The sequence below is a fragment of the Panthera uncia genome, chromosome X (genome assembly GCF_023721935.1).
Source record: "Panthera uncia isolate 11264 chromosome X, Puncia_PCG_1.0, whole genome shotgun sequence".
In the NCBI taxonomy this organism is placed as follows: Eukaryota; Metazoa; Chordata; class Mammalia; order Carnivora; family Felidae; genus Panthera; species Panthera uncia.
In genome coordinates, this window is record NC_064817.1 from 57,868,447 (window position 1) to 57,884,490 (window position 16,044).

The 16,044-nt window shown below is 39.3% G+C and overlaps 1 pseudogene; it reads left to right on the forward strand.

Annotated features, from left to right (window-relative positions):
* The first annotated feature begins 289 nt into the window (after positions 1–289).
* Positions 290–878, forward strand: LOC125931326 (MARCKS-related protein-like; annotated as a pseudogene).
* The last annotated feature ends 15,166 nt before the right edge of the window (positions 879–16,044 follow it).

Here is a 16,044-nt window from a genome sequence, read left to right on the forward strand (position 1 = left end):
CCATTGTTAATAGCAGTGCTATCACCAATAGCCAAATTATGCAACAAGCCCAAATGTCCATCAATGATGAATGGATAAAGTAGATGTGGTATAGATTCTGGCACAGGTCGGTGGGCACAGCTAGCGGGTCCTGAGATGGAAAGGGGGGTGAAGCTCTGTTCACCCCCATACTCCTCCCCCTCAGGTGCAAGCGTCACCCCTTTGCCAGCCAGGCCAACCCGGCTGAACTATCCGCTGCAGCACAAGGGGAAGGGGGGGAGGCTCCGGGCGACCCCAGTAGACCCCCATCATGGGAAGCCAGAGTTCCAAGGCTCCCTGGGGCAAGGTGACCACCAAGGAGGCAGCTGGCACCTCCCCTGCTAAGGTAAAGTGACAGGAGAATGGCCACGTGAAAAGCAATGGAAACTTATCCCCCAAGGTCGAAGGGGAATCGCCCTCCATGAACGGAACAGAGGAGGCAGCCAGGGGCCACTGGCGATCCCATTGAGCCAGTACCCCCTAGCCAGGGCATTGAGGTCAAGGGGGATGCCCCCACCAAGGAGACCCCCAAGAAGAAGAAGAAATTCTCTTTCAAGAAGCCTTTCAAACTGAGTTGTCTGTCCTTCAAGAGAAATGGGAACGAGGGTGGGGGTGATACATGACTCCTCACCCAAAGAGGAAGAGCAGAAGCAGGGGGAGATCAGTGCCTGTGGCAAGGAAGGCACAGCTCAGGAAAGGGCCAGGAGCCCCAGGCCAAAGGGGCAGAGGCTGGTGTTGCCTCCAAAGGAGGAGACACAGAAAAAGAGGCAGGGTCTACAGAACCATCCACTCCCGTGGGGCCGGATAGTGGCCCTACACCCACCAGTGAGCAGAATGAGCAGCTGGGTGAGGAAAGGTAGGTGAGCTCTAAGCTGCAAAAATTGTGCTGTCCTTGTGAGGTCACTGCCTGGACCTGGTGCCCTGGTTGCCTTCCTCTGCCAAGAAAGGAAGGGGCTGTTGCCCCCTCCCATCCACGTTCCCTCTCCTTTTCCCTCCTGTGGATTCTCCCATCCTCCATTTGGGCTTTCTCTTAAGGTCAGTTGAAGATGGTCCCTTGCAGTTTCCCAAGTTAAGTTAGTGATGTGAAATGCTCCTGTCCCTGGCCTTACCTCTCCTGTCCCCACCCCTACAGAAGGCAATTGCTGGTTTTCTTCCCCAATTCTTTTCCAAGTAGGTTTTGTGTACTCTTTTCCCCAAATCCCTGAGCCAGATGTGGAGTACCTACACTCCCAAACCCTGAGGGTCCAGCATCCCCCTCCACCCCCATTGAGTTTTTAGTCTCTTGTCCTGTGCCTAGTGGCACCTGGGCTGGGGAGGACACTGCCCCTGTCTAGGTTTTTATAAATGTCTTACTGAAATTCAAACCTCCAGCTTGTGAATCAACTGTGTCTCTTTGTTGACTTGGTAAGCAAGTATTAGGCTTTGGGGTGTGGCAGGGAGGTCTGTAATGTGAAACAACTTCTGTTGTCTTCTTTTCCCCCTCCAAACCCCAGATTTGTACTTTTTTTCTAACTGCTAAAACCATTCATTTCCACGTGGTTTTAGTGTAACATTTGGAAAATGAATAAATGTCATCCCTTTAAAAGAAAAAGAAGTGGCTTATATATATATATGTATATATATATATATATATATTGCATGTACATATGTAATATATGTATATATATAGTGTATGTACCTATGTAATATATGTACATATATACATATGTACAATGGAATATTATTCAGCCATCTAAAATAATAAATTCTTGCCATTTGCAACAACATGGATGGAACTAGAGTTTATTATGTTAAGCAACCTAAGTCTTTCAGAGAAAGTCAAATATCAGATGATTTCACTCAGATGTGGAATTCAAGAAACACAACAGATGAACATAGGTGAAGGGAAGGAAAAATACAATAAGATAAATCATAGAAAGAGGCAAACCATAAGATAATATAAAATACAGAGAACAAACTAAGGGTTGCTGGAGGGAAAGAGGGTGGGGAGATGGGCCCCTTGGGTAATGGACATTAAGGAAGGCACTGGGTGTTATATGTAAGTGATGAATCACTAAATTCTAAATTCTACTCCTGAAACCACTACTACACTATATCTTAACTAACTGAATTTAAACAAAATAAATAAAATAAAATAAAATAATTTATTTCAAAGACTAAAATTATGCAGAGATCTCAAACTTTGATCCTCTCATTAGAAGGACCTGCTGGTTTAGATAAGGCTGGTCACTGTAAAGGAAATAAAACTGGTTAGTTTTTTGGTTTGATGCACATATTTGTGAAGACTGCAGAAACCCAGATTGCTTTTTCTAAGAGAGAAAATCCATGGCCCAGGTGTATACATCCCACTTCACCACTCCCTGCCCCTTCTCTTTATTTGAAGACCTACTTCAAATCTTTTAGTAGGTATCAACAGGGACTTCTGAGCAGAGTCAAAAAACAAAAAGAATGGCATGGATAACTAACTGAACTATCATTTCTCAGTCAAGACAAAGAAGTAGGGGAATTGAGTACTGGAGCTTGTAGCTTTGACTTGTTAGCTAATGGGTGGGTAGTTGCAGAGAATAAGAAGAGTGAATTGAACTATCCACAATGTAGTGCTTTGATAGGCAGCCAGTTCACAATATTCAGAACTTGTAAATGCTTCTGTGTTTTGCCTGAGTGATGAAAGGGGAGGCCAGAAAAGTGTTTTGATTAGGAAAAGACATTATGTGCTCTTTTTAAAGTTTATTTATTTATATTTGAGAGAAACAGAAATGGTGTGAACAGGGGAGGGAGGAGGGGCAGAGAGACAGGGAGAGATAATCCCAAGGAGACTCTGCACTGTCAGCAGAGCCTAATGCAGGACTCAAACTCATGAACCTGTGAGATCATGACCTGAGCTGAAACTAGGAGTTGGACACTTAACCAACTGAGCCACCTAGGTGCCCTTATACTTTATTTAATTATCTTAAATGCCTTTGTTTTTGTCAGATTTAATGAGGTACAATTGATAAATAAAATTCTAATATATTTAAAATATATACTGTCATTATACACACAAACACACACACACATACACACACACACACACACACACACACGCTGTGAAAGGATCCCCACCATCATCTAGTCAATCATCACATCCATCACCTTGCACATTTGTGAGTAGGGTAGTTTCATGAGAAAATTTAAGTTCTACTCTCTTAGAAACCTGAATTAGACATTTACACACCACTCTTGGATTTAAAAACTGTAACCAAGAGGGCTTAAATGTCTGCTGATAAAGTCTGCTGGGTAAAATCTAATATCTGGGTCTTATATGACCATGTCATAATGTGCTTAATGACAACAAGGAGTGCAGTGAGAATATACCATGTAGGAAATAGGTTCTATGGGGCTGATTTTACCAAATGAAGGTTGAAGTTGGGGTATCATTCATTAGACAAGTGTTTTTTGAGCACCTACTATGTGTAAAGCATTGTGCTATGCTATCTTATAGATCAATGAACTTTCACAAATATGGCAGATGCTATGGGGGATACATACTTCTGCCTTCAAAGAGGCTACAGTTTATTAGGGGAGATAAGACGTATACAAAAAAGAATTATAGAAATATAAAAGTAACAGTGGTTTAGTGTCATGTTAATGGTACACATGACTATGAAATTTCAGAGATGAAGAAATAATTTCCTAACAGAATGATCATGGATGTTTTACAGAGGGATGGACAGGATTTCGTGTATGCATGTATTTGGATTTCTTTGAAAATGTGAAAAGAGACTATAAGGAGGATGACAGAGCATCTGTTCTTGGATTCTAGCAACAGTAGGTAGGGAATAGGTTTAAAATACATCAGAGTAATTTGGGGTAACATATGAAAAGCATCTTCCTGATTCTATGGACAGTAAGACACTGGAAGACACAAGAAAACTTAGAAAGTTTACAACATTTTAAAGTTGAAGATTAGATAGTCATAAGCCTGTGATAGTTTAAAATGAGTATTTTGTACAAGCAGGTAAATGGTACTACCTCCTTGGATGTTTTCCATAAGCACAGTTATAACATGTTTGAAAGGGAATTCATCTTTTTTCCTTCACCACCCTAAACTAGCTCCTCCTCTTGAGTTATCCATCTCAGTGAATAACTGGACCATTCACCTGCTCAAGGTCAGAATCCTTGATACTCTTCTCTCCTTCACTTCCTACATCTAAAATGCCACTAAGTCCTGGTTATTCTAGCTCCAGAATCTCTCTTGAGTTTCCCCACTTCTCCCCAACCCCACTGCCACTTCCCTAGTTCAGTTCCCCATCATTTTTCCCTAAAGTGCCATGTTAGTCTCCAAAGTGGTCTCACTGTTTACAAATGTAAGATAAAAGTTTCAAGGGAAACTCAAGAAGTGCTTTCATCTCCTTACCAGTGCATTTTACCACCATCCCCCAATATTATTGGAATTATCTTCCTAAGACACATGTCTAAAACTTCGGCTCACTTCTTAATAATAATTTTTCCCTACAAAGGCCAAATATCATTTTAGTGCACATTCTTAATTCAATCTATGATAATAAAAGTCTGATGACTTCTTTTTCTTATTTTTTTCTTATTTATTTTTTTAAAATTTACATCCAAGTTAGTTAGTATATAGTGCAATAATGATTTCAGGAGTAGAATCCAGTGATGATTCATCCCTACATATAACAGTCAATGCTCATCCCAACAAGTGTCTTCCTTAAAGCCCCTTGCCCATTTAGCCCATTCCCCACCCACAACCCCTCCAGCAACCCTCAGTTGTTCTCTATATTTAAGAGTCAAAGTCTGATGACTGAGTAATAGGGAGAACAAGCTGGAGAGAGAGAGAATTACAGGAATAGAAAAATTTGTTCAGAGCTTTATTTGTTCACTGAAGGTGAACTCAAAGGCTACTACAAGAATTAAAAGGTGAGAAGCTCTACCACCAATGTTACACTAAGAATCTATTTTCATTTAATACACATTTACTAAACCTTATGCAAGGGCCTTAATAGATGCTGTGGGAGATACAAAAGTGGACAATTTGGTCACTGCTATTTAGGAGCTTACAGTCTAGTATGACATAGATAAGGGAAAAAAATCACAATGAGTACAAGCTTGAGTAACTAGAAGGATAACTGGTGCCTTAGCAGAGGTAATAAAAAAAAATCCATGTTTTTTTTTATTGGACCACCTGACTTTATTGTTAGAATCCATGGATTGTAACATGTCTTAAATGTTACACATTATTTATTTATTCTTGCTAAGTTTTTATTTAAATTCCAGCTACTTAACATATAGTGCCATATCAGTTTCAGGTGTTCACTTTGTTTATTTTAACAGTTCTCAAAATATGTGAATGAGTATAAATGGGGTATGTTGGGTTGGAAAATAAAAGACCACTTTATTCTTTTTTTCTTCCAAGATGTTATTTAAATTCAAGTTAGTTAACATATAGTGTAGTATTGGTTTCAGGAGTAGAATTTAGTGATTCATCACTTACATTTAACACCCAGTGCTCATCACAAGTGCCCTCCTTAACGGACATTACCATTGGGCCCATCCCCCCACCCACCTTCCCTCCAGCAACTCTGTTTGTTTTCTATATTTAAGACTCTCTTATGGTTTGCCTCCCTCTGTGTTTTTATCTTATTTTATTTTTCCTTCCTTCCCCCTATGTTCATCTGTTTTGTTTCTTAAATTCCACATGAGTGAAATCATGTGATATTTGACTTTCTTTGACTTAGGTGTTAGCATAATAGACTCTAGTTCCATCCACATTGTTGCAAATGGCAAGAATTCATTGTTTTTGATGGCAAAGTATTATTCCATTGTGTGTGTGTGTGTGTGTGTGTGTAATATATATACATTATTGGCTATTGTTGATTGTGATGTTATAAACATTGGGGTGTATGTGTCCCTTTGAATCAGTATTTTTGTATCTTTTGGATAAATACCTAGTAGTGCAGGGGCGCCTGGGTGGCTCAGCTGATTGAGCATCTGACTTCTGCTCAGGTCGTGATCTCGCAGTTCACGTGTTCGGCCCAACGTTGGGCTCTGTGCTGACAGCTCAGAGCCTAAAGACTGCTTTGGATTCTGTGTCTTCCTCTCTCTCTGCCCCTCCCCTGCTTGCACTCTGTCTCTTTCTCAAGAATAAATAAATATTTTAAAAAACTTAAAAACACCTAGTAGTGCAATTGCTGGGTCAGAAGGTAGTTTTACTTTTAACTTTTTGAGAAATTTCCATACTGTTTTCCAGAGTGGCTGTACCAGTTTCCATTTCAACCAACAGTCTAAGAGGGTTCCCCTATCTCTGCATGCTTGCCAACATCTGTTGTTTCGTGAGTTGTTAAATTTAGCCATTCAAGACAGCTTTATTCTTAAGGCTAGCTGTGACATTCAACTTTTTATATTAAGGAATTCAATATATTTTCACATATAGTTTCACCCTCTTATGTCATTCCTTCAGGTACAGAGAGATAGACATTATCCAGAGTATGCAATAAAGTCATATTTCCAAAGTCCCTCAACAACAAATAGTAGAAACAGGACTGTAATGTAGGTTTTCTAATCCCCACTCTAATCTCCCCTAGTTTAAACTCCTCTCCTTCCCAAGATTATACGTAGAAAATGTTAAGTAAAATCTTCTCTATTCAGTACTGCTAACTATGATTCATTTATTACATTTTTGTTCACTTCAAATCTTAGTCACTGGAAATATCTTAAAGACATTGCATTGGAATTTACTGGAAATGGAATCTTAAGTATAGACAGACTTGGCAGGGTCTGCAGACTGAATTCCCAGTAATTTGTATGGAACCAGAAAAGACTCCGAATAGCCAAAGCAATCTTGAAAAAGAAAATCAAAGCAGGAGGCATCACAATCCCGGACTTCAAGCTATACTACAAAGTTGTAATCATCAAGGCATTATGGCACTGGCACAAGAACAGACACTCAGATCAGTGGAACAGAATAGAGAACCCAGAAATGGACCCACAAACGTATGGCCAACTAATCTTTGACAAAGCAGGAAAGAACAGCCAATGGAATAAAGACAGTCTCTGCAGCAAGTGGTGCTGGGAAAAGTGGACAGCGACATGACGAAGAATGAACCTGGACCACTTTCTTACACCATATGCAAAAATAAACTCAAAATGGATGAAAGACCTCAATGTAAGACAGTAAGCCATCAAAATACTCAAGGAGAAAGCAGGCAAAAGCCTCTTTGATCTTGGTCACAGCAACTTCTTACTCAACACGTCTCTGGAGGCAAGGGAAACAAAAGCAAAAATGAACTATTGGGACCTCATCAAAATAAAAAGCTTCTGCACAGCAAAGGAGACAATCAGCAAAACTAAAAGGCAACCGACAGAATGGGAGAAGATATTTGCAAATGAAATACCAGATAAAAGGTTAGTATCCAAAATCTATAAATAACTTATCAAACTCAACACCCAAAACCAAATAATCCAGTGAAGAAATGGGCAAAAGACATGAATACACACTTCTCCAAAGAAGACATCCAGATGGCCAACCGACACATGAAAAAATGCTCAACTTCACTCATCATCAGGGAAATACAAATCAAAACCACAATGAGATACCACCTCACACCTGTCAGAATGGCTAACATCAACAAGTCAGGCAACAAGAGATGTTGGTGAGGATGTGGAGAAAGAGGATCTCTTTTGCACTGTTGGCGGGAATGCAAGCTGGTGCAGCCACTCTGGAAAACAATATGGAGGTTCCTAAAAAAACTAAAAATAGAACTACCCTACGACCCAGCAATTGCACTACTAGGTATTTATCCAAGGGATACAGGTATGTTGTTTCCAAGGGACACATGCACCCCCATGTCCATAGTAGCACTATCAACAATAGCCAAAGTATGGTAAGAGCTTAAATGTCCATCAATGGATGAATGGATAAAGAAGAAGTGGTATATATATACAATGGAGTATTACTCGGCAATTAAAAAGAATGAGATCTTGCCATTTGCAACTACGTGGATGGAACTGGAGGGTATTATGCTAAGTGAAATTAGTCAGTCAGAGAAAGACAAAAATCACATGACTTCACTCATATGAGGACTTTAAGAGACAAAACAGATGAACATAAGGGAAGGAGAACAAAAATAATATAAAAATAGGGAGGGGGACAAAACAGAAGAGACTCGTAAATATGGAGAACAAACTGAGGGCTGCTGGAAGGGTTGTGGGAGGGGCTATGGGCTAAATGGGTAAGGGGCATTAAGGAATCTACTCCTGAATTCATTGTTTCACTATATGCTAACTAATTTGGATGTAAATTTTTAAAAGTAAAAACTAAAATTAAAAAAAAGAAAACAAGTAACACACACACACATACTCAAAAGAAAGTAGTGGGGTATACTCCGTATCTTCATTCAGATAACAGAGGAGGATGAGCTTCAAATTGCCAAAAAGTTATTTATTATGAATAATCTAATTATTTAGTGCTATAATAGAAGAACACTTACCCTTGTTCTACAAAATATGAGGAGGCCATGCAAAAGTGAGAAAATGTATGACTCAGGATGAGAAGTCCTTGTTTCTCTAAGATTTATCATTCTCTTATTCCTTTATTTAGATATGCATACAGCAAATACTTATTAAGAGTCTACATTGTGCTAGTTACTGGAGATACAATGGTGAACATTACTGTGTGACTATAGGTAAATTACCTCTCTTGAGCCCACATTTTTTCATCTATAAAAATGAAAGGCTGGCAAAAAAATGTCCCTAACTTACAAGGGAAGATCCATGAAGCTAGCTGCAGATTTCTTAACAGAAACATTTCAGGTCAAAAGAGAGTGGCAAGATATAGACAAAGTGCTGAAAGAGAAAAATCTCAGCCAAGAATACTCTATCCAGCAAGGCTATCATTCAGAATAGAAGGAGAGATATGGAGTTTCCCAGACAAAAACTAAAAGCGTTTGTGACCACTAAACCAGCCCTGCAAGAAATTTTAAAGGGAACTCTTTGAGTGAGAAATAAAGACCAAAAGTGACGAAAACTAGAAAGGAGTAGAGAAAGGTTCAGAAACAACACAAAACAAGTACTAAGATAGCACTAAATACATATATATCAATAATTACTCTGATTGTAAATGGACTAAACACTTCAATCAAAAGACACAGGGTGTCAGAATGGATTAAAAAAAAATGAGAGCCATCTATCTGTTGCCTACAGGAGATTCATTTTATACATAAAGACACCTGCGGATTGAAAGTGAGGGGATGGAGAAATATTTATCATGGAAATGGACATCAAAAGAAAGCCAGAGTAGCAATACTTATATCAGACAAACTAGACTTTAAAACAAAAACTGTAACAAGATGAAGGGCACTATATGATAATAAAAGGGACAATCCAAGAAGATCTAAGAATTGCAAATTTTTATGCACTCAACTAGAAACACCCAAATATATAAAATAATAATAAACATAAAGTAACTCATTGATAATAATACAGTAATAGTAGGGGAGTGTAACTTCCCACTTACATCAATGGACAGATCATATAAGCAGAAAATCAACAAGAAACAGTGGCTTTGAATGACGCACTGAACCAGATGAACTTAACAGATATATTCAGAACATTCCATCCTAAAACAGAATACACATTTTTTTCAAGTGCACATGGGACATTCTCAGAATAGATCACATACAAGGTCACCAAACAGGCCTCAACAAGTACAGAGACTGAGATCATACCATGCATATTTTCTGACCACAATGCTATGAAACTTGATAAACCACAAGAAAAAAATGGAAAGACCACAAATTATGGAGGTTACACAACATTCTACTAAACAGTGAATGGGTAAGCCAGTAAATAAAGGAAGAAATTTTAAAAATACATGGAAACATGAAAATAAAAACACAATGGTCAAAAATCTTGGGGATGCAGCAAAAGCAGTCATCAGAGGGAGGAATATAGCAACAAAGGCCTATTTCCAAAAAGCAAGAAAAATCCCAATTACACAACCCACGCTTACACCTAAGGAGCTAGAAGAAGAACAACAAAGAAGTCTGAAAGGAGAAGAAGGGAAATAATAAAGATTAGAGCAGAAATAAAATGATACAAAAACTAAAAAACAATAGAACAGACAAATGAAACCAGGAGATGGTTCCTTGAAAAAAATTGATGAAATTGATAAATACCTAGCCAGACATATCAAAAAGAAAAAATAAAGGACCCAAATAAATAAAATCACAAATGAGAATAGAGAAATAACAACCAACACTACAGAAATCAAAACAGTTATGAGAACTTTATAAAATACTTTATGCCAACAAACTAGACAACCTGGAAGAAATGGATGAACTTTTAGAAATTTATAAACTATGAAAACTGAAACAAGATGAAATAGAAAACTTGAACAGATTGATAAACAACAACGAAGTTGAATCAGTGATAAAAAAAATCTTCCAATAAAAGGGCCAGATGGCTTCATATGTGGATTATACTAAACATTCAATGTTTATTTATTCATTTTTTGGAGAGAGAGAGAGAGAGTGTCTGAGCAGGGGAAGGGCACAAAGAGGGAGACACAGAATCTGAAGCAGGCTTCAGGCTCTGAACTGTCAGTACAGAGCCTGATGCGGGGCTTGAACTCATGAACTGTGAGATTATGACCTGAGCTGAAGTCGGCTGCTGAACTGACTGAGCCACCTAGGCACCCCTATACCAAACATTTAAATAAGAGTTAATATGTATCCTTCTCAAACTATTTCAAAAAAAACAGAAGAGGAAGAAAACTTCCAAATTCATTCTATGAGGCCAGTATTATCCCTGATACCAAAACCAAAGACTCCACTAAAAAAAAAAAGGAACTACAGGCCAATATCTCTGATGACATGGATGCAAAAATTCTAAATAGAATACTAGGAAAACAAACCAAACAGTACATGAAAGGAATCATTCTCCACGATCAAGTGGGATTTATTCCTGGGCTGCAAGTATGGTTGAATATTCACAAATCAATCAATGTGGCACACCACATCAATAAGGCAATGATAGGAACCATATTATCCTTTCAATAAATGCTGGAAAAAGAAACATTTAACTGAAGTACAATTCCATTCATGATCAAAACGCTCTAACAAAGTATGGTTAGAGGGAACATAACTCAACACAATAAAGACCATACACGAAAAACTCACAGCTAATATCATCCTCCATGGGCAATAAATGAGAGCCTTTCCTCTACATTCAGGAACAAGACAGAGGTGTCCACTCCCACCACTGTTATTTATCATAATACCTGAAGTCCTAGCTACAACACTCAGACAACAAAAAAGAAATAAAAGGCATCCAATATGACAGGGAAGAAGTCAAAATTTCACCATTTGCAATTGACATGATACTCTATATAGAAAACCCAAAGACTCCATCAACAATTGCTAGAACTGATACATGAATTCAGTGAAGTGCCAGGATACAAAATTAACGTACAGAAATCTGTTGCATTTCTGTACACCAATAATGAAGCAGCAGAAAGAGAAATCAAGGAATCAATACCATTTCCACATGCATCAAAAACCCTAAGATAATTAGGAATAAATCTAACCAAAGAGGTGAAAGACCTATATCTGAAAACTACAAAACACTGATGAAAGAAATTGAAGATTCACAAAGAAATGGAAAGATATTCCATGCTCATGGATGTCTATTGTTAAAATATTGTTAAGGGGCGCCTGGGTGGCTCAGTCGGTTAAGCGTCTGACTTTGGCTCAGGTCATGATCTCACCGCTCGTGAGTTCAAGCCCCACATCGGGCTCTGTGCTGACAGCTCAGAGCCTGGAGGCTGCTTTAGATTCTGTCTCCCTTTCTGCCCATCCCTGGCTTGCACTCTGTCTCTCTCTCTGTCTCTCAAAAATAAATAAACATTAAACAAAATTTAAAATATTGTTAAAATGTCTATATTACCCAAAGCAGTCTACACATTTAATGCAATCTCTGTCGAAATACCAACAGCATTTTCCACAGAGCAAGAACGAACAATCCAAAAATTTGTATGGAACCACAAAAAAACAAGAATAGCCAAAATAACCTTGAAAAAGAAAAGCAAAGCTGGAGGCATCACAATTCCAGACTTCAAGTTATATTACAAAGCTGTAATGATGAAAACAATATAGTATTGGCACAAAAATAGACACATAGGTTAATAAAACAGAATAGAAATCCCAGAAATGAACACACAACTATATCATTAATTAAGCTTCAGGAAAGCAGGAAATAATATCCAATGGAAAGAGTTTCTTCAACAAAGGATGTTGGGAAAACTAGACAGCATCATGCAAAAGAATGAAACTGGACCACTTTTTTACACTATACACAAAAAGAAACTCAAAATGAATGAAAGACCTAAATGTGAGATAGGAAACCATTACAACTGTAGAGGAGAACACAAGCAGTAACCTCTTTGAAATCAGTTGTAGCGGGGTGCCTGAGTGGCTCAGTTGGTTGAGCATCTGACCAGCTCAGGTCATGATCTCACACTCTGTGAGTTCAAGCCCCACATTGGGCTATGTGCTGACAGCTCAGAGCCTGGAGCCTGCTTCAGATTCTGTGTCTCCCTTTCTCTCTGCCCCTCCCCTGCTCATGTTCTGTCTCTCTCTGTCTCAAAAATAAATTTTAAAAAATTTAAAAAAAATGAAATCAGTTGTAGCAACTTCTTACTAGGTATGTCTCCTGGGGTAAGGGAAATAAAAGCAAAAATAAACTATTGGTACTTCATAAAGATAAAAAAAAATTCTTCACAGTGAAGGAAACAATCAGCAAAACTAAAAGGCAACCTACAGAATGGGACAAGATATTTGCAAATGGTATATCTGATAAAGGGCTAGTATCCAAAATATATAAAGAATGTAGAAAATTCAACACACCAAAAACAAATAATCCAATTTAAAAATGTGTGAAAGACGTGAACAAAATTTCTCCAAAGAAGACATACTGATGGCCCACACACATACGAAAAGATTCTCAAAATCACTCATTATCATGGAAATAAAAATCAAAACTACAATGAGATATCATCTCACACCAGTCAGAATGGCTAAAATTAACAACACAAGAAACAACAGAAGTTGGTGAGAATGCAGAGAAAGGGTAACCCTCTTGCACTGTTGGTGGGAATGCAAACTGGTGCAACCACTGTGGAAAACAGTATGGAGATTCCTCAAAAAGTTAAAAATAGAAGTACCCTATGATCCAGCAATTGCACTACTAGTTATTTACCCAAAGAATACAAAAATACTACTTTGAAGTGAAACATGCAACCTGATGTTTATAGCAGCATTATCAACAATAGTCAAATTACAGAAAGAGTCCAAATGTTCATCGACTGATGAATGGATAAAGAGGTGGTATGTATATATAATGGAATATTATTCAGTAATAAAAAAGAATGGAATCGACGAGGTGGAAGATGGCAGGTTAGGAGGACGCTGGGCTCACCATGTCCTGTGGATCACTTAGATTCCACCCACACCTGCCTAAATAACTCAGAAAACCACCAGAAGACTAGCAGAACGGATTCTCTGGAGCCAAGCATAGACAAGAGGCCCACGGAAGAGGGTAGGAAGGGCAGAGACATGGTGTGCACTACACGGACTGGTGGGAGGGAGCCGGGGTGGAGGGGCAGCCCGCCGGCAAAGCAGAGCCCCTAAGTCTGGCTTCCAAAAGCAGAGGGGCCAGACGGAGTGTGTTCTGACAGCAAGAGGGACTTAAAATCTGGAAGGTTATAAGTTAACAGCTCTCCTTGGAGAGCGGGAGGGCTGGAGGACAACGGGAGGGAGAGTTGTTGAGCCTCAGACAACAGAGCTCAGCTTGGCGGGGAAAAAGGCACTTGCCAGCTCCATCTCCCTCGCCCATCCCCCAGCCAAAATCCCAAAGGGAACCAGTTCCTGTCAGGGAAATTGCTTGCACTGCGCAAACACCCAACACTGTGCTTCTGCGGATCCATCCCTCTGGTGGCAGGTCTGACTCCCTCCCGGTGCCGCAGGGCCCCTCCTGAAGCAGATCACCAAAGGAAAAGCGAGCTGAGCTTGCCCCTCCCGCTCTGTGCATCTTGCCGATCCACCCCAGCTAATACACCAGATCCCAAGCACCACAAGCCTGGTAATGGGTGGGTAGCCCAGATGGGCGACGCCACCCCACAGTGAATCCTGCCCCTAGGAGAGGGGAAGAGAAAGTACGCACCAGTCTGACAGTGGCCCCAGTGGTGGGCTGGGGGCAGACATCAGGTCTGAATGCGGCCCTGCCCACCAACGCAAGTTATTCAAGACAGCACAGGGGAAGTGCCCTGCAGTTCCGCACGACTCCAGGGACTATCCAAAATGACAGAACGGAAGAATTCCCCTCAAAAAAACCTCCAGGATATAACAACAGCTAACGAACTGATCAAAAATGATTTAAACAATATAACAGAAACTGAGTTAGAATAATAGTCATAAAATTAATCGCTGGGCTTGAAAACAGTATAAAGGACAGCAGAGAATCTATTGCTACAGAGATCAAGGGACTAAGGAACTGCCAGGAGGAGCTAAAAAATGCTATTAATGAGCTGCAAAATAAAATGGAGACAACCACAGCTCGGACTGAAGAGGCAGAGGAGAGAATAGGTGAACTGGAAGATAAAATTATGGAAAAAGAGGAAGCTGAGAGAAAGAGAGATAAAAAAATCCAGGAGTATGAGGGGAAAATTAGAGAACTGAGTGATGCACTAAAGAGAAATAATCTACGCATAATTGGTATTCCAGAGGAGGAAGAAAGAGGGAAAGATGCTGAAGCTGTATTTGAAGAAATCATAGCTGAGAACTTTCCTGATCTGGGGAAGGAAAAAGGCATTGAAATCCAAGAGGCACAGAGAACTCCCTTCAGACGTAACTTGAATCGATCTTCTGCATGACATATCATAGTGAAACTGGCAAAATACAAGGATAAAGAGAAAATTCTGAAAGCAGCAAGGGATAAACGTGCTCTAACATATAAAGGGAGACAAATAAGACAAGTGACAGATCTCTCTACTGAAACTTGGCAGGCCAGAAAGGAATGGCAGGAAATCTTCAATGTGATTAACAGAAAAATATGCAGCCAAGAATCCTTTATCCAGCAAGTCTGTCATTTAGAATAGAAGGAGAGATAAAGGTCTTCCCAAAAAAACATAAACTGAAGGAATTCATCACCACTAAACCAGGCCTACAAGAGATCTTAAGGGGGATCCTGTGCAACAAGGTACCAGAGACATCGCTACAAGCATGAAACCTATGGACATCACAATGACTCTAAACCCATATCTTTCTATAATAACACTGAATGTAAATGGACTAAATGTGCCAACCAAAAGACATAGGGTATCAGAATGGAAAAAAAACAAGACCCATCTATTTGCTGTCTACAAGAGACTCATTTTAGACCTGAGGACACTTTCAGATTGAAAGTGAGGGGATGGAGAAATATTTATTATGCTACTGGAAGTCAAAAGAAGGCTGGAGTAGCCATACTTATATCAGACAAACTAGACTTTAAATTAAAGGTTGTAACAAGAGAGGAAGAAGGGCATTATCTAATAATTACAGGGTCTATCCATCAAGAAGAACTAACAATTATAAATGTCTATGCGCCAAATACTGGAGCCCCCAAATATATAAAACAATTACTCACAAACATAAGCAACCTTATTGACAAGAATGTGGTAATTTCAGGGGACTTTAATACCCCACTTAAAACAATGGATAGATCATCTAGACACATGGTCAATAAAGAAACAAGGGCCCTGAGAGATACATTGGATCAGATGGACTTGACAGATATATTTAGAACTCTGCATCCCAAAGCAACAGAATATACTTTCTTCTCGAGTGCACATGGAACATTCTCCAAGATAGATCACATACCGGGTCACAAAACAGCCCTTTATAAGTATACAAGAATTGAGATCATACCATGCATACTTTCGGACCACAATGCTATGAAGCTTGAAATCAACCACAGGAAAAAGTCTGGAAAACC